Here is a 21,116-nt window from a genome sequence, read left to right on the forward strand (position 1 = left end):
GACTTTTTAACATCAGAAAGTTTCTATAAGGACATCATGTAGCTTTTAGACCTTCTCTGGACCCTCTGAGCAGAAAAAAAGTTCAATGGGTCCAATATGGACTACTGTATGGAGGATCTTGACTTGTCTTTTTAACATCAGAAAGAGTCAGTAAGGACATCATGTAGCTTTTAGACCTTCTGTGGACCCTCTGAGCAGAAAAAAAGTTCTAAAGGTCCCAGTTTGGCGGACTTGACTTGACTTTTTAACATCAGAAAGTTTCTATAAGGACATCATGTAGCTTTTAGACCTTCTCTGGACCCTCTGAGCAGAAAAAAAGTTCAACGGGTCCAATATGGAGGATCTTGACTTGTCTTTTTAACATCAGAAAGAGTCAGTAAGGACATCATGTAGCTTTTATACCTTCTGGGGACCCTATGAGCAGAAAAAAAGTTCAAAAGGTCCCATATGGACCACTGCCTGGAGGACCTGACGACTTTTTAACATCAGAAAGAGTCTGTGAGGACATCGTGTAGCTTTTACACCTTCTGGGGACCCTCTGAGCAGAAAAAAAGTTCAAAAGGTCCCATATGGACCACTGCCTGGAGGACCTGACAACTTTTTAACATCAGAAAGAGGCTGTGAGGACATCGTGTAGCTTTTAGACCTTCTGGGGACCCTCTGAGCAGAAAAAAGTTCAAAAGGTCCCAAATGGACCACTGCCTGGAGGACCTGACGACTTTTTAACATCAGAAAGAGTCTGTGAGGACATCGTGTAGCTTTTAGACCTTCTGAGTAGAAAAAAAGTTCAAAAGGTCCCATATGGACCACTGTCTGGAGGACCTGACTTGACTTTTTAACATCAGAAAGAGTCTATAAGGACATCGTGTAGCTTTTAGACCTTCTGGGGACCCTCTGAGCAAAAAAAAAGTTCAAAAGGTCCCATATGGACCACTGCCTGGAGGACCTGACTTGACTTTTTAACATCAGAAAGAGTCTATGAGGACATCGTGTAGCTTTTAGACCTTCTGGGGACCCTCTGATTAGAAAAAAAGTTCAAAGGGTCCCATATGGACCACTGCCTGGAGGATCTGACGACTTTTTAAGATCTGAAAAAGAGTCTATGAGGACATCGTGTAGCTTTTAGGCCTTCTGGGGACCCTCTGAGCAGAAAAAAGTTCAATGGGTCCCATATGGACCACTGTATGGCGAACTTGACTTCTCTTTTTAACATCAGAAAGAGTCAATTAGAACATCATGTAGCTTTTAGACCATCTGGGGACCCTCTTAGCAGAAAAAAAGTTCAAAAGGTCCCATATGGACCACTGCCTGGAGGACCTGACTTGACTTTTTAACATCAGAAAGAGTCTGTGAGGACATCGTATAGCTTTTAGACCTTCTGGGGACCCTCTGAGCAGAAAAAAAGTTCAAAAGTCCCATATGGACAACTGCCTGGAGGACTTCACTTGACTTTTTAACATCAGAAAGAGTCTATGAGGACATCGTGTATCTTTTAGACCTTCTGGGGACCCTCTGAGCAGAAAAAAAAGTTCAAAAGGTCCCATATGGACCACTATCTGGAGGACCTGACGACTTTTTAACATCAGAAAGAGTCTGTGAGGACATCATGTAGCTTTTAGACCTTCTGGGGACCCTCTGAGCAGAAAAAAAGTTCAAAAGGTCCCATATGGACCACTGCCTGGAGGACCTGACTTGACTTTTTAACATCAGAAAGAGTCTATGTGGACATCGTGTAGCTTTTAGACCTTCTGGGGACCCCCTGAGCAGAAAAAAAGTTCAAAAGGTCCCATATGGACCACTGCCTGGAGGACCTGACTTGACTTTTTAACATCAGAAAGAGTCTCTGAGGACATCGTGTATTTTTTAGACCTTCTGGGGACCCTCTGAGCAGAAAAAAAGTTCAAAGGGTCCCATATGGACCACTGCCTGGAGGACCTGACTTGACTTTTTAAGATCAGAAAGAGTCTATGAGGACATCGTGTAGCTTTTAGAACTTCTAGGGACCCTCTGAGCGGAAAAAAAGTTCAATGGGTCCCATATGGACAACTGCCTGGAGGACTTCACTTGACTTTTTAACATCAGAAAGAGTCTATGAGGACATCGTGTAGCTTTTAGACCTTCTGGGGACCCTCTGAGCAGAAAAAAAGTTCAAAAGGTCCCATATGGACCACTGCCTGGAGGACCTGACAACTTTTTAACTTCAGAAAGAGTCTGTGAGGACATCGTGTAGCTTTTAGACCTTCTGGGGACCCTCTGAGAAGAAAAAAAGTTCAAAACGTCCCATATGGACTACTGCCTGGAGGACCTGACGACTTTTTAACATCAGAAAGAGTCTGTGAGGACATCGTGTAGCTTTTAGACTTTCTGGGGACCCTCTGAGCAGAAAAAAAGTTCAAAAGGTCCCATATGGACCACTATCTGGAGGACCGAACTTGACTTTTTAACATCAGAAAGAGTCTGTGAGGACATCGTGTAGCTTTTAGACCTTCTGGGGAACCTCTGAGCAGAAAAAAAGTTCAAAAGGTCCCATATGGACCACTGCCTGGAGGACCTGTCTTGACTTTGTAACATCAGAAAGAGTCTATGAGGACATCGTGTAGCTTTTAGACCTTCTGGGGACCTTCTGTGCAGAAAAAAAGTTCAAAAATTCCCATATGGACCACTGCCTGCACCTGACTTGACTTTTTAACATCAGAAAGAGTCTGTGAGGACATCGTATAGCTTTTAGACCTTCTGGGGACCCTCTGAGCAGGAAAAAAAGTTCAAAAGTTCCCATATGGACCACAGCCTGGAGGACCTGACTTGACTTTTTTTTTACATCAGAAAGAGTCTAAGACGACATCATGTAGCTTTTAGACCTTCTGGGGACCCTCTGAGCAGAAAAAAAGTTCAAAAGGTCCCATATGGACAACTGCCTGGAGGACCTGACGACTTTTTAACATCAGAAAGAGTCTGTGAGGACATCGTGTAGCTTTTAGACCTTCTGGGGACCCTCTTAGCAGAAAAAAGTTCAAAAGGTCCCATATGGACCACTGCCTTGGAGGACCTGACGACTTTTTAACATGAGAAAGAGTCTGTCAGGACATCGTGTAGCTTTTAGACCTTCTGAGCAGAAAAAAAGTTCAAAAGGTCCCATATGGACCACTGCCTGGAGGACCTGACTTGAATTTTTAACATCAGAAAGAGTCTGTGAGGACATCGTGTAGCTTTTAGACCTTCTGGGGACCCTCTGAGCAGAAAAAAAGTTCAAAAGGTCCCATATGGACCACTGCCTGGAGGACCTCACTTGACTTTTTAACATCAGAAAGAGTCTATGAGGACATCGAGTAGATTTTAGACCTTCTGGGGACCCTCTGAGCAGAAAAAAAGTTCAAAAGGTCCCATATGGACCACTGCCTGGAGGACCTGACGACTTTTTAACGTCAGAAAGAGTCTGTGAGGACATCGTGTAGCTTTTAGACCTTCTGGGGAACCTCTGAGCAGAAAAAAAGTTCAAAAGGTCCCATATGGACCACTGCCTGGAGGACCTGACAACTTTTTAACGTCAGAAAGAGTCTGTGAGGACATCGTGTAGCTTTTAGACCTTCTGGGGACCCTCTGAGAAGAAAAAAAGTTCAAAACGTCCCATATGGACTACTGCCTGGAGGACCTGACGACTTTTTAACATCAGAAAGAGTCTGTGAGGACATCTTGTAGCTTTTAGACCTTCTGGGGACCCTCTGAGCATAAAAAAAAGTTCAAAAGGTCCCTGATGGACCACTGCCTGGAGGACCTGACGACTTTTTAACATCAGAAAGAGTCTGTGAGGACATTGTGTAGCTTTTAGAGCTTCTGGGGACCCTCTGAGCAGAAAAAAGTTCAAAAGGTCCCATATGGACCACTGCTTGGAGGACCTGACTTGACTTTTTAACATCAGAAAGAGTCTATGAGGACATCGTGTAGCTTTTAGACCTTCTGGGGACCCTCTGAGCAGAAAAAAAGATCAAAAGGTCCCATATGGACCACTGCCTGGAGGACCTGACGAATTTTTAACATCAGAAAGAGTCTGTGAGGACATCGTGTAGCTTTTATACCTTCTGGGGACCCTCTGAGCAGAAAAAAAGTTCAAAAGGTCCCCTATAAACCACTGCTTGGAATACCTAACTTGACTTTTTAACATCAGAAAGAGTCTGTGAGGACATCGTGTAGCTTTTAGACCTTCTGGGGAACCTCTGAGCAGAAAAAAGTTCAAAAGGTCCCATATGGACCACTGCCTGGAGGACCTGACTTGACTTTTTAACATCAGAAAGAGTCTGTGAGGACATTGTGTAGCTTTTAGACCTTCTGGGGACCCTCTGAGCAGAAAAAAAGTTCAAAAGGTCCCATATGGACAACTGTACGATGGACTTGACTTGACTTTTTAACATCAGAAAGAGTCTTTGAGGAAATCTAGTAGCTTTTAGACCTTCTGGGGACCCTCTGAGCAGATAAAAAAGTTCAAAAGGTCCCATATGGACAACTGTACGATGGACTTGACGACTTTTTAACATCAGAAAGAGTCTATGAGGACATCGTGTAGCTTTTAGACCTTCTGGGGACCCTCTGAGCAGAAAAAAAGTTCAAAAGGTCCCATATGGACCACTGCCTGGAGGACCTCACTTGACTTTTTAACATCAGAAAGAGTCTATGAGGACATCGAGTAGATTTTAGACCTTCTGGGGACCCTCTGAGCAGAAAAAAAGTTCAAAAGGTCCCATATGGACCACTGCCTGGAGGACCTGACGACTTTTTAACGTCAGAAAGAGTCTGTGAGGACATCGTGTAGCTTTTAGACCTTCTGGGGAACCTCTGAGCAGAAAAAAAGTTCAAAAGGTCCCATATGGACCACTGCCTGGAGGACCTGACAACTTTTTAACGTCAGAAAGAGTCTGTGAGGACATCGTGTAGCTTTTAGACCTTCTGGGGACCCTCTGAGAAGAAAAAAAGTTCAAAACGTCCCATATGGACTACTGCCTGGAGGACCTGACGACTTTTTAACATCAGAAAGAGTCTGTGAGGACATCTTGTAGCTTTTAGACCTTCTGGGGACCCTCTGAGCATAAAAAAAAGTTCAAAAGGTCCCTGATGGACCACTGCCTGGAGGACCTGACGACTTTTTAACATCAGAAAGAGTCTGTGAGGACATTGTGTAGCTTTTAGAGCTTCTGGGGACCCTCTGAGCAGAAAAAAGTTCAAAAGGTCCCATATGGACCACTGCTTGGAGGACCTGACTTGACTTTTTAACATCAGAAAGAGTCTATGAGGACATCGTGTAGCTTTTAGACCTTCTGGGGACCCTCTGAGCAGAAAAAAAGATCAAAAGGTCCCATATGGACCACTGCCTGGAGGACCTGACGAATTTTTAACATCAGAAAGAGTCTGTGAGGACATCGTGTAGCTTTTATACCTTCTGGGGACCCTCTGAGCAGAAAAAAGTTCAAAAGGTCCCCTATAAACCACTGCTTGGAATACCTAACTTGACTTTTTAACATCAGAAAGAGTCTGTGAGGACATCGTGTAGCTTTTAGACCTTCTGGGGAACCTCTGAGCAGAAAAAAGTTCAAAAGGTCCCATATGGACCACTGCCTGGAGGACCTGACTTGACTTTTTAACATCAGAAAGAGTCTGTGAGGACATTGTGTAGCTTTTAGACCTTCTGGGGACCCTCTGAGCAGAAAAAAAGTTCAAAAGGTCCCATATGGACAACTGTACGATGGACTTGACTTGACTTTTTAACATCAGAAAGAGTCTTTGAGGAAATCTAGTAGCTTTTAGACCTTCTGGGGACCCTCTGAGCAGATAAAAAAGTTCAAAAGGTCCCATATGGACAACTGTACGATGGACTTGACGACTTTTTAACATCAGAAAGAGTCTATGAGGACATTGTGTAGCTTTTAGACCTTCTGGGGACCCTCTGATTAGAAAAAAAAGTTCAAAAGGTCCCTGATGGACCACTGCCTGGAGGACCTGACGACTTTTTAACATCAGAAAGAGTCTGTGAGGACATCGTGTAGCTTTTAGACTTTCTGGGGACCCTCTGAGCAGAAAAAAAGTTCAAAAGGTCCCATATGGACCACTATCTGGAGGACCGAACTTGACTTTTTAACATCAGAAAGAGTCTGTGAGGACATCGTGTAGCTTTTAGACCTTCTGGGGAACCTCTGAGCAGAAAAAAAGTTCAAAAGGTCCCATATGGACCACTGCCTGGAGGACCTGTCTTGACTTTGTAACATCAGAAAGAGTCTATGAGGACATCGTGTAGCTTTTAGACCTTCTGGGGACCTTCTGTGCAGAAAAAAAGTTCAATAATTCCCATATGGACCACTGCCTGCACCTGACTTGACTTTTTAACATCAGAAAGAGTCTGTGAGGACATCGTATAGCTTTTAGACCTTCTGGGGACCCTCTGAGCAGGAAAAAAAGTTCAAAAGGTCCCATATGGACCACAGCCTGGAGGACCTGACTTGACTTTTTTTTTACATCAGAAAGAGTCTAAGACGACATCATGTAGCTTTTAGACCTTCTGGGGACCCTCTGAGCAGAAAAAAAGTTCAAAAGGTCCCATATGGACCACTGCCTGGAGGACCTGACGACTTTTTAACATCAGAAAGAGTCTGTGAGGACATCGTGTAGCTTTTAGATTTTCTGGGGACCCTCTTAGCAGAAAAAAGTTCAAAAGGTCCCATATGGACCACTGCCTTGGAGGACCTGACGACTTTTTAACATGAGAAAGAGTCTGTCAGGACATCGTGTAGCTTTTAGACCTTCTGAGCAGAAAAAAATTCAAAAGGTCCCATATGGACCACTGCCTGGAGGACCTGACTTGAATTTGTAACATCAGAAAGAGTCTGTGAGGACATCGTGTAGCTTTTAGACCTTCTGGGGACCCTCTGAGCAGAAAAAAAGTTCAAAAGGTCCCATATGGACCACTGCCTGGAGGACCTCACTTGACTTTTTAACATCAGAAAGAGTCTATGAGGACATCGAGTAGATTTTAGACCTTCTGGGGACCCTCTGAGCAGAAAATAAGTTCAAAAGGTCCCATATGGACCACTGCCTGGAGGACCTGACGACTTTTTAACGTCAGAAAGAGTCTGTGAGGACATCGTGTAGCTTTTAGACCTTCTGGGGAACCTCTGAGCAGAAAAAAAGTTCAAAAGGTCCCATATGGACCACTGCCTGGAGGACCTGACAACTTTTTAACGTCAGAAAGAGTCTGTGAGGACATCGTGTAGCTTTTAGACCTTCTGGGGACCCTCTGAGAAGAAAAAAAGTTCAAAACGTCCCATATGGACTACTGCCTGGAGGACCTGACGACTTTTTAACATCAGAAAGAGTCTGTGAGGACATCTTGTAGCTTTTAGACCTTCTGGGGACCCTCTGAGCATAAAAAAAAGTTTAAAAGGTCCCTGATGGACCACTGCCTGGAGGACCTGACGACTTTTTAACATCAGAAAGAGTCTGTGAGGACATTGTGTAGCTTTTAGAGCTTCTGGGGACCCTCTGAGCAGAAAAAAGTTCAAAAGGTCCCATATGGACCACTGCTTGGAGGACCTGACTTGACTTTTTAACATCAGAAAGAGTCTATGAGGACATCGTGTAGCTTTTAGACCTTCTGGGGACCCTCTGAGCAGAAAAAAAGATCAAAAGGTCCCATATGGACCACTGCCTGGAGGACCTGACGAATTTTTAACATCAGAAAGAGTCTGTGAGGACATCGTGTAGCTTTTATACCTTCTGGGGACCCTCTGAGCAGAAAAAAAGTTCAAAAGGTCCCCTATAAACCACTGCTTGGAATACCTAACTTGACTTTTTAACATCAGAAAGAGTCTGTGAGGACATCGTGTAGCTTTTAGACCTTCTGGGGAACCTCTGAGCAGAAAAAAGTTCAAAAGGTCCCATATGGACCACTGCCTGGAGGACCTGACTTGACTTTTTAACATCAGAAAGAGTCTGTGAGGACATTGTGTAGCTTTTAGACCTTCTGGGGACCCTCTGAGCAGAAAAAAAGTTCAAAAGGTCCCATATGGACCACTGCCTGGAGGACCTGACGACTTTTTAACATCAGAAAGAGTCTGTGAGGACATCGTGTAGCTTTTAGACCTTCTGGGGACCCTCTGAGCAGAAAAAAAGTTCAAAAGGTCCCATATGGACCACTGCCTTGGAGGACCTGACGACTTTTTAACATCAGAAAGAGTCTGTGAGGACATCGTGTAGCTTTTAGACCTTCTGAGTAGAAAAAAAGTTCAAAAGGTCCCATATGGACCACTACCTGGAGGACCTGACTTGAATTTTTAACATCAGAAAGAGTCTGTGAGGACATCGTGTAGCTTTTAGACCTTCTGGGGACCCTCTGAGCAGAAAAAAAGTTCAAAAGGTCCCATATGGACAACTGTACGGCGGACTTGACTTGACTTTTTAACAACAGAAAGTTTCTATAAGGACATCATGTAGCTTTTAGACCTTCTGGGGACCCTCTGTGCAGAAAAAAAAGTTCAAAAGGTCCCATATGGACCACTGCCTGGAGGACCTGACTTGACTTTTTAACATCAGAGAGAGTCTGCGAGGATATTGTGTAGCTTTTAGACCATCTGGGGACCCTCAGAGCAGAAAAAAGTTCAAAAACTCCCATATGGACAACTGTACGGCGGACCTGACTTGAATTTTTAACATCAGAAAGAGTCTGTGAGGACATCGTGTAGCTTTTAGACATTCTCTGGACCCTCTGAGCAGAAAAAAAGTTCAATGGATCCCATATGGACCACTGCCTGGAGGACCTGACTTGACTTTTTAACATCAGAAAGAGTCTGTGAGGACATCGTGTAGCTTTTAGACCTTCTGGTTAACCTTTGAGCAGAAAAAAGGTTCAAAAGGTCCCATATGGACCACTGCCTGGATCACCTGACTTGACTTTTTAACATCAGAAAGAGTCTATGAGGACATCGTGTAGCTTTTAGACCTTCTTGGGACCATCTGAGCAGAAAAAAAGTTCAAAAGGTCCCAGTCTGGCGGACTTGACGACTTTTTAACATCAGAAAGTTTCTATAAGGACATCATGTAGCTTTTAGACCTTCTGGGGACCCTCTGAGCAGAATAAAAGTTCAAAAGGTCCCATATGGACCACTGCCTGGAGGACCTGACTTGACTTTTTAACATCAGAGAGAGTCTGTGAGGACAATGTGTAGCTTTTAGACCATCTGGGGACCCTCTGAGCAGAAAAAAAGTTCAAAAAGTCCTATATAGACCACTGCCTGGAGGACCTGACGACTTTTTAACATCAGAAAGAGTCTGTGAGGACATCATGTAGCTTTTAGACCTTCTGAGCAGAAAAAAAGTTCAAAAGGTCCCATATGGACTACTGCCTGGAGGACCTGACTTGACTTTTTAACATCAGAAAGATTCTATGAGGACATTGTGTAGCTTTTAGACCTTCTTGGGACCCTCTGAGCAGAAAAAAAAGTTCAAAAGGTCCCATATGGACCACTGCCTGGAGGACCTGACTTGACTTTTTAACATCAGAGAGAGTCTGTGAGGACAATGTGTAGCTTTTAGACCATCTGGGGACCCTCAGAGCAGAAAAAAGTTCAAAAGGTCCCATATGGACAACTGTACGATGGACTTGACTTGACTTTTTAACATCAGAAAGAGTCTTTGAGGAAATCTAGTAGCTTTTAGACCTTCTGGGGACCCTCTGAGCAGATAAAAAAGTTCAAAAGGTCCCATATGGACAACTGTACGATGGACTTGACGACTTTTTAACATCAGAAAGAGTCTATGAGGACATTGTGTAGCTTTTAGACCTTCTGGGGACCCTCTGATTAGAAAAAAAAGTTCAAAAGTTCCCTGATGGACCACTGCCTGGAGGACCTGACGACTTTTTAACATCAGAAAGAGTCTGTGAGGACATCGTGTAGCTTTTAGACTTTCTGGGGACCCTCTGAGCAGAAAAAAAGTTCAAAAGGTCCCATATGGACCACTATCTGGAGGACCGAACTTGACTTTTTAACATCAGAAAGAGTCTGTGAGGACATCGTGTAGCTTTTAGACCTTCTGGGGAACCTCTGAGCAGAAAAAAAGTTCACAAGGTCCCATATGGACCACTGCCTGGAGGACCTGTCTTCACTTTGTAACATCAGAAAGAGTCTATGAGGACATCGTGTAGCTTTTAGACCTTCTGGGGACCTTCTGTGCAGAAAAAAAGTTCAAAAATTCCCATATGGACCACTGCCTGCACCTGACTTGACTTTTTAACATCAGAAAGAGTCTGTGAGGACATCGCATAGCTTTTAGACCTTCTGGGGACCCTCTGAGCAGGAAAAAAAGTTCAAAAGGTCCCATATGGACCACAGCCTGGAGGACCTGACTTGACTTTTTTTTTACATCAGAAAGAGTCTAAGACGACATCATGTAGCTTTTAGACCATCTGGGGACCCTCTGAGCAGAAAAAACGTTCAAAAGGTCCCATATGGACCACTGCCTGGAGGACCTGACGACTTTTTAACATCAGAAAGAGTCTGTGAGGACATCATGTAGCTTTTAGACCTTCTGGGGACCCTCTTAGCAGAAAAAAGTTCAAAAGGTCCCATATGGACCACTGCCTTGGAGGACCTGACGACTTTTTAACATCAGAAAGAGTCTGTCAGGACATCGTGTAGCTTTTAGACCTTCTGAGCAGAAAAAAAGTTCAAAAGGTCCCATATGGACCACTGCCTGGAGGACCTGACTTGAATTTTTAACATCAGAAAGAGTCTGTGAGGACATCGTGTAGCTTTTAGACCTTCTGGGGACCCTCTGAGCAGAAAAAAAGTTCAAAAGGTCCCATATGGACCACTGCCTGGAGGACCTCACTTGACTTTTTAACATCAGAAAGAGTCTATGAGGACATCGAGTAGATTTTAGACCTTCTTGGGACCCTCTGAGCAGAAAAAAAGTTCAAAAGGTCCCATATGGACCACTGCCTGGAGGACCTGACGACTTTTTAACATCAGAAAGAGTCTATGAGGACATTGTGTAGCTTTTAGACCTTCTGGGGACCCTCTGAGCAGAAAAAAAAGTTCAAAAGGTCCCATATGGACCACTGCCTGGAGGACCTGACTTGACTTTTTAACATCAGAGAGAGTCTGTGAGGACAATGTGTAGCTCTTAGACCATCTGGGGACCCTCAGAGCAGAAAAAAGTTCAAAAGGTCCCATATGGACAACTGTACGATGGACTTGACTTGACTTTTTAACATCAGAAAGAGTCTTTGAGGAAATATAGTAGCTTTTAGACCTTCTGGGGACCCTCTGAGCAGATAAAAAAGTTCAAAAGGTCCCATATGGACAACTGTACGATGGACTTGACGACTTTTTAACATCAGAAAGAGTCTATGAGGACATTGTGTAGCTTTTAGACCTTCTGGGGACCCTCTGATTAGAAAAAAAAGTTCAAAAGGTCCCTGATGGACCACTGCCTGGAGGACCTGACGACTTTTTAACATCAGAAAGAGTCTGTGAGGACATCGTGTAGCTTTTAGACTTTCTGGGGACCCTCTGAGCAGAAAAAAAGTTCAAAAGGTCCCATATGGACCACTATCTGGAGGACCGAACTTGACTTTTTAACATCAGAAAGAGTCTGTGAGGACATCGTGTAGCTTTTAGACCTTCTGGGGAACCTCTGAGCAGAAAAAAAGTTCAAAAGGTCCCATATGGACCACTGCCTGGAGGACCTGTCTTGACTTTGTAACATCAGAAAGAGTCTATGAGGACATCGTGTAGCTTTTAGACCTTCTGGGGAGCTTCTGTGCAGAAAAAAAGTTCAAAAATTCCCATATGGACCACTGCCTGCACCTGACTTGACTTTTTAACATCAGAAAGAGTCTGTGAGGACATCGTATAGCTTTTTGACCTTCTGGGGACCCTCTGAGCAGGAAAAAAAGTTCAAAAGGTCCCATATGGACCACAGCCTGGAGGACCTGACTTGACTTTTTTTAGATCAGAAAGAGTCTAAGACGACATCATGTAGCTTTTAGACCTTCTGGGGACCCTCTGAGCAGAAAAAAAGTTCAAAAGGTCCCATATGGACCACTGCCTGGAGGACCTGACGACTTTTTAACATCAGAAAGAGTCTGTGAGGACATTGTGTAGCTTTTAGACCTTCTGGGGACCCTCTGAGCAGGAAAAAAAGTTCAAAAGGTCCCATATGGACCACAGCCTGGAGGACCTGACGACTTTTTTTTTACATCAGAAAGAGTCTAAGACGACATCATGTAGCTTTTAGACCATCTGGGGACCCTCTGAGCAGAAAAAAAGTTCAAAAGGTCCCATATGGACCACTGCCTGGAGGACCTGACGACTTTTTAACATCAGAAAGAGTCTGTGAGGACATCGTGTAGCTTTTAGACCTTCTGGGGACCCTCTTAGCAGAAAAAAGTTCAAAAGGTCCCATATGGACCACTGCCTTGGAGGACCTGACGACTTTTTAACATCAGAAAGAGTCTGTCAGGACATCGTGTAGCTTTTAGACCTTCTGAGCAGAAAAAAAGTTCAAAAGGTCCCATATGGACCACTGCCTGGAGGACCTGACTTGAATTTTTAACATCAGAAAGAGTCTGTGAGGACATCGTGTAGCTTTTAGACCTTCTGGGGACCCTCTGAGCAGAAAAAAAGTTTAAAAGGTCCTATATGGACCACTGCCTGGAGGACCTCACTTGACTTTTTAACATCAGAAAGAGTCTATGAGGACATCGAGTAGATTTTAGACCTTCTTGGGACCCTCTGAGCAGAAAAAAAGTTCAAAAGGTCCCATATGGACCACTGCCTGGAGGACCTGACGACTTTTTAACATCAGAAAGAGTCCGTGAGGACATCTAGTAGCTTTTAGACCTTCTGGGGACCCTCTGAGCATAAAAAAAAGTTCAAAAGGTCCCTGATGGAAGACTGCCTGGAGGACCTGACGACTTTTTAACATCAGAAAGAGTCTGTGAGGACATCGTGTAGCTTTTAGAGCTTCTGGGGACCCTATGAGCAGAAAAAAGTTCAAAAGGTCCCATATGGACCACTGCCTGGAGGACCTGACTTGATTTTTTAACATCAGTAAGAGTCTATGAGGACATCGTGTAGCTTTTAGACCTTCTGGGGAACCTCTGAGCAGAAAAAAAGTTCAAAAGGTCCCATATGGACACTGCCTGGAGGACCTGACAACTTTTTAACGTCAGAAAGAGTCTGTGAGGACATCCTGTAGCTTTTAGACCTTCTGGGGACCCTCTGAGAAGAAAAAAAGTTCAAAACGTCCCATTTGGACTACTGCCTGGAGGACCTGACGACTTTTTAACATCAGAAAGAGTCTGTGAGGACATCTTGTAGCTTTTAGACCTTCTGGGGACCCTCTGAGCATAAAAAAAAGTTCAAAAGGTCCCTGATGGACCACTGCCTGGAGGACCTGACGACTTTTTAACATCAGAAAGAGTCTGTGATGACATTGTGTAGCTTTTAGAGCTTCTGGGGACCCTCTGAGCAGAAAAAAGTTCAAAAGGTCCCATATGGACCACTGCCTGGAGGACCTGACTTGACTTTTTAACATCAGAAAGAGTCTATGAGGACATCGTGTAGCTTTTAGACCTTCTTGGGACCATCTGAGCAGAAAAAAAGTTCAAAAGGTCCCAGTCTGGCGGACTTGACGACTTTTTAACATCAGAAAGTTTCTATAAGGACATCATGTAGCTTTTAGACCTTCTGGGGACCCTCTGAGCAGAATAAAAGTTCAAAAGGTCCCATATGGACCACTGCCTGGAGGACCTGACTTGACTTTTTAACATCAGAGAGAGTCTGTGAGGACAATGTGTAGCTTTTAGACCACCTGGGGACCCTCTGAGCAGAAAAAAAGTTCAAAAAGTCCTATATAGACCACTGCCTGGAGGACCTGACGACTTTTTAACATCAGAAAGAGTCTGTGAGGACATCATGTAGCTTTTAGACCTTCTGAGCAGAAAAAAAGTTCAAAAGGTCCCATATGGACTACTGCCTGGAGGACCTGACTTGACTTTTTAACATCAGAAAGATTCTATGAGGACATTGTGTAGCTTTTAGACCTTCTTGGGACCCTCTGAGCAGAAAAAAAAGTTAAAAAGGTCCCATATGGACCACTGCCTGGAGGACCTGACCTGACTTTTTAACATCAGAAAGAGTCTATGAGGACATTGTGTAGCTTTTAGACCTTCTGGGGACCCTCTGAGCAGAAAAAAAAGTTCAAAGGGTCCCATATGGACCACTGCCTGGAGGACCTGACTTGACTTTTTAACATCAGAGAGAGTCTGTGAGGACAATGTGTAGCTCTTAGACCATCTGGGGACCCTCAGAGCAGAAAAAAGTTCAAAAGGTCCCATATGGACAACTGTACGATGGACTTGACTTGACTTTTTAACATCAGAAAGAGTCTTTGAGGAAATCTAGTAGCTTTTAGACCTTCTGGGGACCCTCTGAGCAGATAAAAAAGTTCAAAAGGTCCCATATGGACAACTGTACGATGGACTTGACGACTTTTTAACATCAGAAAGAGTCTATGAGGACATTGTGTAGCTTTTAGACCTTCTGGGGACCCTCTGATTAGAAAAAAAAGTTCAAAAGGTCCCTGATGGACCACTGCCTGGAGGACCTGACGACTTTTTAACATCAGAAAGAGTCTGTGAGGACATCGTGTAGCTTTTAGACTTTCTGGGGACCCTCTGAGCAGAAAAAAAGTTCAAAAGGTCCCATATGGACCACTATCTGGAGGACCGAACTTGACTTTTTAACATCAGAAAGAGTCTGTGAGGACATCGTGTAGCTTTTAGACCTTCTGGGGAACCTCTGAGCAGAAAAAAAGTTCAAAAGGTCCCATATGGACCACTGCCTGGAGGACCTGTCTTGACTTTGTAACATCAGAAAGAGTCTGTGAGGACATCGTATAGCTTTTTGACCTTCTGGGGACCCTCTGAGCAGGAAATAAAGTTCAAAAGGTCCCATATGGACCACAGCCTGGAGGACCTGACTTGACTTTTTTTACATCAGAAAGAGTCTAAGACGACATCATGTAGCTTTTAGACCTTCTGGGGACCCTCTGAGCAGAAAAAAAGTTCAAAAGGTCCCATATGGACCACTGCCTGGAGGACCTGACGACTTTTTAACATCAGAAAGAGTCTGTGAGGACATTGTGTAGCTTTTAGACCTTCTGGGGACCCTCTTAGCAGAAAAAAGTTCAAAAGGTCCCATATGGACCACTGCCTTGGAGGACCTGACGACTTTTTAACATCAGAAAGAGTCTGTCAGGACATCGTGTAGCTTTTAGACCTTCTGAGCAGAAAAAAAGTTCAAAAGGTCCCATATGGACCACTGCCTGGAGGACCTGACTTGAATTTTTAACATCAGAAAGAGTCTGTGAGGACATCGTGTAGCTTTTAGACCTTCTGGGGACCCTCTGAGCAGAAAAAAAGTTCAAAAGGTCCCATATGGACCACTGCCTGGAGGACCTCACTTGACTTTTTAACATCAGAAAGAGTCTATGAGGACATCGAGTAGATTTTAGACCTTCTGGGGACCCTATGAGCAGAAAAAAAGTTCAAAAGGTCCCATATGGACCACTGCCTGGAGGACCTGACGACTTTTTAACGTCAGAAAGAGTCTGTGAGGACATCGTGTAGCTTTTAGACCTTCTGGGAAACCTCTGAGCAGAAAAAAAGTTCAAAAGGTCCCATATGGACCACTGCCTGGAGGACCTGACGACTTTTTAACGTCAGAAAGAGTCTGTGAGGACATCGTGTAGCTTTTAGACCTTCTGGGGACCCTCTGAGAAGAAAAAAAGTTCAAAACGTCCCATATGGACTACTGCGTGGAGGACCTGACGACTTTTTAACATCAGAAAGAGTCTGTGAGGACATCTTGTAGCTTTTAGACCTTCTGGGGACCCTCTGAGCATAAAAAAAAGTTCAAAAGGTCCCTGAAGGACCACTGCCTGGAGGACCTGACGACTTTTTAACATCAGAAAGAGTCTGTGAGGACATTGTGTAGCTTTTAGAGCTTCTGGGGACCCTCTGAGCAGAAAAAAGTTCAAAAGGTCCCATATGGACCACTGCTTGGAGGACCTGACTTGACTTTTTAACATCAGAAAGAGTCTATGAGGACATCGAGTAGATTTTAGACCTTCTGGGGACCCTCTGAGCAGAAAAAAAGTTCAAAAGGTCCCATATGGACCACTGCCTGGAGGACCTGACGACTTTTTAACGTCAGAAAGATTCTGTGAGGACATCGTGTAGCTTTTAGACCTTCTGGGGAACCTCTGAGCAGAAAAAAAGTTCAAAAGGTCCCATATGGACCACTGCCTGGAGGACCTGACAACTTTTTAACGTCAGAAAGAGTCTGTGAGGACATCGTGTAGCTTTTAGACCTTCTGGGGACCCTCTGAGAAGAAAAAAAGTTCAAAACGTCCCATATGGACTACTGCCTGGAGGACCTGACGACTTTTTAACATCAGAAAGAGTCTGTGAGGACATCTTGTAGCTTTTAGACCTTCTGGGGACCCTCTGAGCATAAAAAAAAGTTCAAAAGGTCCCTGATGGACCACTGCCTGGAGGACCTGACGACTTTTTAACATCAGAAAGAGTCTGTGAGGACATTGTGTAGCTTTTAGAGCTTCTGGGGACCCTCTGAGCAGAAAAAAGTTCAAAAGGTCCCATATGGACCACTGCTTGGAGGACCTGACTTGACTTTTTAACATCAGAAAGAGTCTATGAGGACATCGTGTAGCTTTTAGACCTTCTGGGGACCCTCTGAGCAGAAAAAAAGATCAAAAGGTCCCATATGGACCACTGCCTGGAGGACCTGACGAATTTTTAACATCAGAAAGAGTCTGTGAGGACATCGTGTAGCTTTTATACCTTCTGGGGACCCTCTGAGCAGAAAAAAAGTTCAAAAGGTCCCCTATAAACCACTGCTTGGAACACCTAACTTGACTTTTTAACATCAGAAAGAGTCTGTGAGGACATCGTGTAGCTTTTAGACCTTCTGGGGAACCTCTGAGCAGAAAAAAGTTCAAAAGGTCCCATATGGACCACTGCCTGGAGGACCTGACTTGACTTTTTAACATCAGAAAGAGTCTGTGAGGACATTGTGTAGCTTTTAGACCTTCTGGGGACCCTCTGAGCAGAAAAAAAGTTCAAAAGGTCCCATATGGACCACTGCCTGGAGGACCTGACGACTTTTTAACATCAGAAAGAGTCTGTGAGGACATTGTGTAGCTTTTAGACCTTCTGGGGACCCTCTGAGCAGAAAAAAAGTTCAAAAGGTCCCATATGGACCACTGCCTTGGAGGACCTGACGACTTTTTAACATCAGAAAGAGTCTGTGAGGACATCGTGTAGCTTTTAGACCTTCTGAGTAGAAAAAAAGTTCAAAAGGTCCCATATGGACCACTACCTGGAGGACCTGACTTGAATTTTTAACATCAGAAAGAGTCTGTGAGGACATCGTGTAGCTTTTAGACCTTCTGGGGACCCTCTGAGCAGAAAAAAAGTTCAAAAGGTCCCATATGGACAACTGTACGGCGGACTTGACTTGACTTTTTAACAACAGAAAGTTTCTATAAGGACATCATGTAGCTTTTAGACCTTCTGGGGACCCTCTGTGGAGAAAAAAAAGTTCAAAAGGTCCCATATGGACCACTGCCTGGAGGACCTGACTTGACTTTTTAACATCAGAGAGACTCTGCGAGGATATTGTGTAGCTTTTAGACCATCTGGGGACCCTCAGAGCAGAAAAAAGTTCAAAAACTCCCATATGGACAACTGTACGGCGGACCTGACTTGAATTTTTAACATCAGAAAGAGTCTGTGAGGACATCGTGTAGCTTTTAGACATTCTCTGGACCCTCTGAGCAGAAAAAAAGTTCAATGGATCCCATATGGACCACTGCCTGGAGGACCTGACTTGACTTTTTAAAATCAGAAAGAGTCTGTGAGGACATCGTGTAGCTTTTAGACCTTCTGGTTAACCTTTGAGCAGAAAAAAGGTTCAAAAGGTCCCATATGGACCACTGCCTGGATCACCTGACTTGACTTTTTAACATCAGAAAGAGTCTATGAGGACATCGTGTAGCTTTTAGACCTTCTTGGGACCATCTGAGCAGAAAAAAAGTTCAAAAGGTCCCAGTCTGGCGGACTTGACGACTTTTTAACATCAGAAAGTTTCTATAAGGACATCATGTAGCTTTTAGACCTTCTGGGGACCCTCTGAGCAGAATAAAAGTTCAAAAGGTCCCATATGGACCACTGCCTGGAGGACCTGACTTGACTTTTTTACATCAGAGAGAGTCTGTGAGGACAATGTGTAGCTTTTAGACCATCTGGGGACCCTCTGAGCAGAAAAAAAGTTCAAAAAGTCCTATATAGACCACTGCCTGGAGGACCTGACGACTTTTTAACATCAGAAAGAGTCTGTGAGGACATCATGTAGCTTTTAGACCTTCTGAGCAGAAAAAAAGTTCAAAAGGTCCCATATGGACTACTGCCTGGAGGACCTGACTTGACTTTTTAACATCAGAAAGATTCTATGAGGACATTGTGTAGCTTTTAGACCTTCTTGGGACCCTCTGAGCAGAAAAAAAGTTCAAAAGGTCCCATATGGACCACTGCCTGGAGGACCTGACTTGACTTTTTAACATCAGAGAGAGTCTGTGAGGACAATGTGTAGCTTTTAGACCATCTGGGGACCCTCAGAGCAGAAAAAAGTTCAAAAGGTCCCATATGGACAACTGTACGATGGACTTGACTTGACTTTTTAACATCAGAAAGAGTCTTTGAGGAAATCTAGTAGCTTTTAGACCTTCTGGGGACCCTCTGAGCAGATAAAAAAGTTCAAAAGGTCCCATATGGACAACTGTACGATGGACTTGACGACTTTTTAACATCAGAAAGAGTCTATGAGGACATTGTGTAGCTTTTAGACCTTCTGGGGACCCTCTGATTAGAAAAAAAAGTTCAAAAGTTCCCTGATGGACCACTGCCTGGAGGACCTGACGACTTTTTAACATCAGAAAGAGTCTGTGAGGACATCGTGTAGCTTTTAGACTTTCTGGGGACCCTCTGAGCAGAAAAAAAGTTCAAAAGGTCCCATATGGACCACTATCTGGAGGACCGAACTTGACTTTTTAACATCAGAAAGAGTCTGTGAGGACATCGTGTAGCTTTTAGACCTTCTGGGGAACCTCTGAGCAGAAAAAAAGTTCACAAGGTCCCAAATGGACCACTGCCTGGAGGACCTGTCTTCACTTTGTAACATCAGAAAGAGTCTATGAGGACATCGTGTAGCTTTTAGATCTTCTGGGGACCTTCTGTGCAGAAAAAAAGTTCAAAAATTCCCATATGGACCACTGCCTGCACCTGACTTGACTTTTTAACATCAGAAAGAGTCTGTGAGGACATCGCATAGCTTTTAGACCTTCTGGGGACCCTCTGAGCAGGAAAAAAAGTTCAAAAGGTCCCATATGGACCACAGCCTGGAGGACCTGACTTGACTTTTTTTTTACATCAGAAAGAGTCTAAGACGACATCATGTAGCTTTTAGACCATCTGGGGACCCTCTGAGCAGAAAAAAAGTTCAAAAGGTCCCATATGGACCACTGCCTGGAGGACCTGACGGTTTTTTAACATCAGAAAGAGTCTGTGAGGACATCGTGTAGCTTTTAGACCTTCTGGGGACCCTCTTAGCAGAAAAAAGTTCAAAAGGTCCCATATGGACCACTGCCTTGGAGGACCTGACGACTTTTTAACATCAGAAAGAGTCTGTCAGGACATCGTGTAGCTTTTAGACCTTCTGAGCAGAAAAAAAGTTCAAAAGGTCCCATATGGACCACTGCCTGGAGGACCTGACTTGAATTTTTAACATCAGAAAGAGTCTGTGAGGACATCGTGTAGCTTTTAGACCTTCTGGGGACCCTCTGAGCAGAAAAAAAGTTCAAAAGGTCCCATATGGACCACTGCCTGGAGGACCTCACTTGACTTTTTAACATCAGAAAGAGTCTATGAGGACATCGAGTAGATTTTAGACCTTCTTGGGACCCTCTGAGCAGAAAAAAAGTTCAAAAGGTCCCATATGGACCACTGCCTGGAGGACCTGACGACTTTTTAACATCAGAAAGAGTCTGTGAGGACATCTAGTAGCTTTTAGACCTTCTGGGGACCCTCTGAGCATAAAAAAAAGTTCAAAAGGTCCCTGATGGAAGACTGCCTGGAGGACCTGACGACTTTTTAACATCAGAAAGAGTCTGTGAGGACATCGTGTAGCTTTTAGAGCTTCTGGGGACCCTATGAGCAGAAAAAAGTTCAAAAGGTCCCATATGGACCACTGCCTGGAGGACCTGACTTGATTTTTTAACATCAGTAAGAGTCTATGAGGACATCGTGTAGCTTTTAGACCTTCTGGGGAACCTCTGAGCAGAAAAAAAGTTCAAAAGGTCCCATATGGACACTGCCTGGAGGACATGACAACTTTTTAACGTCAGAAAGAGTCTGTGAGGACATCCTGTAGCTTTTAGACCTTCTGGGGACCCTCTGAGAAGAAAAAAAGTTCAAAACGTCCCATTTGGACTACTGCCTGGAGGACCTGACGACTTTTTAACATCAGAAAGAGTCTGTGAGGACATCTTGTAGCTTTTAGACCTTCTGGGGACCCTCTGAGCATAAAAAAAAGTTCAAAAGGTCCCTGATGGACCACTGCCTGGAGGACCTGACGACTTTTTAACATCAGAAAGAGTCTGTGAGGACATTGTGTAGCTTTTAGAGCTTCTGGGGACCCTCTGAGCAGAAAAAAGTTCAAAAGGTCCCATATGGACCACTGCCTGGAGGACCTGACTTGACTTTTTAACATCAGAAAGAGTCTATGAGGACATCGTGTAGCTTTTAGACCTTCTTGGGACCATCTGAGCAGAAAAAAAGTTCAAAAGGTCCCAGTCTGGCGGACTTGACGACTTTTTAACATCAGAAAGTTTCTATAAGGACATCATGTAGCTTTTAGACCTTCTGGGGACCCTCTGAGCAGAATAAAAGTTCAAAAGGTCCCATATGGACCACTGCCTGGAGGACCTGACTTGAC

The sequence above is a fragment of the Siphateles boraxobius genome, unplaced genomic scaffold (genome assembly GCF_051911475.1).
Source record: "Siphateles boraxobius isolate OS27281-9 unplaced genomic scaffold, OSU_SipBor_1 15, whole genome shotgun sequence".
NCBI lineage: Eukaryota > Metazoa > Chordata > Actinopteri > Cypriniformes > Leuciscidae > Siphateles > Siphateles boraxobius.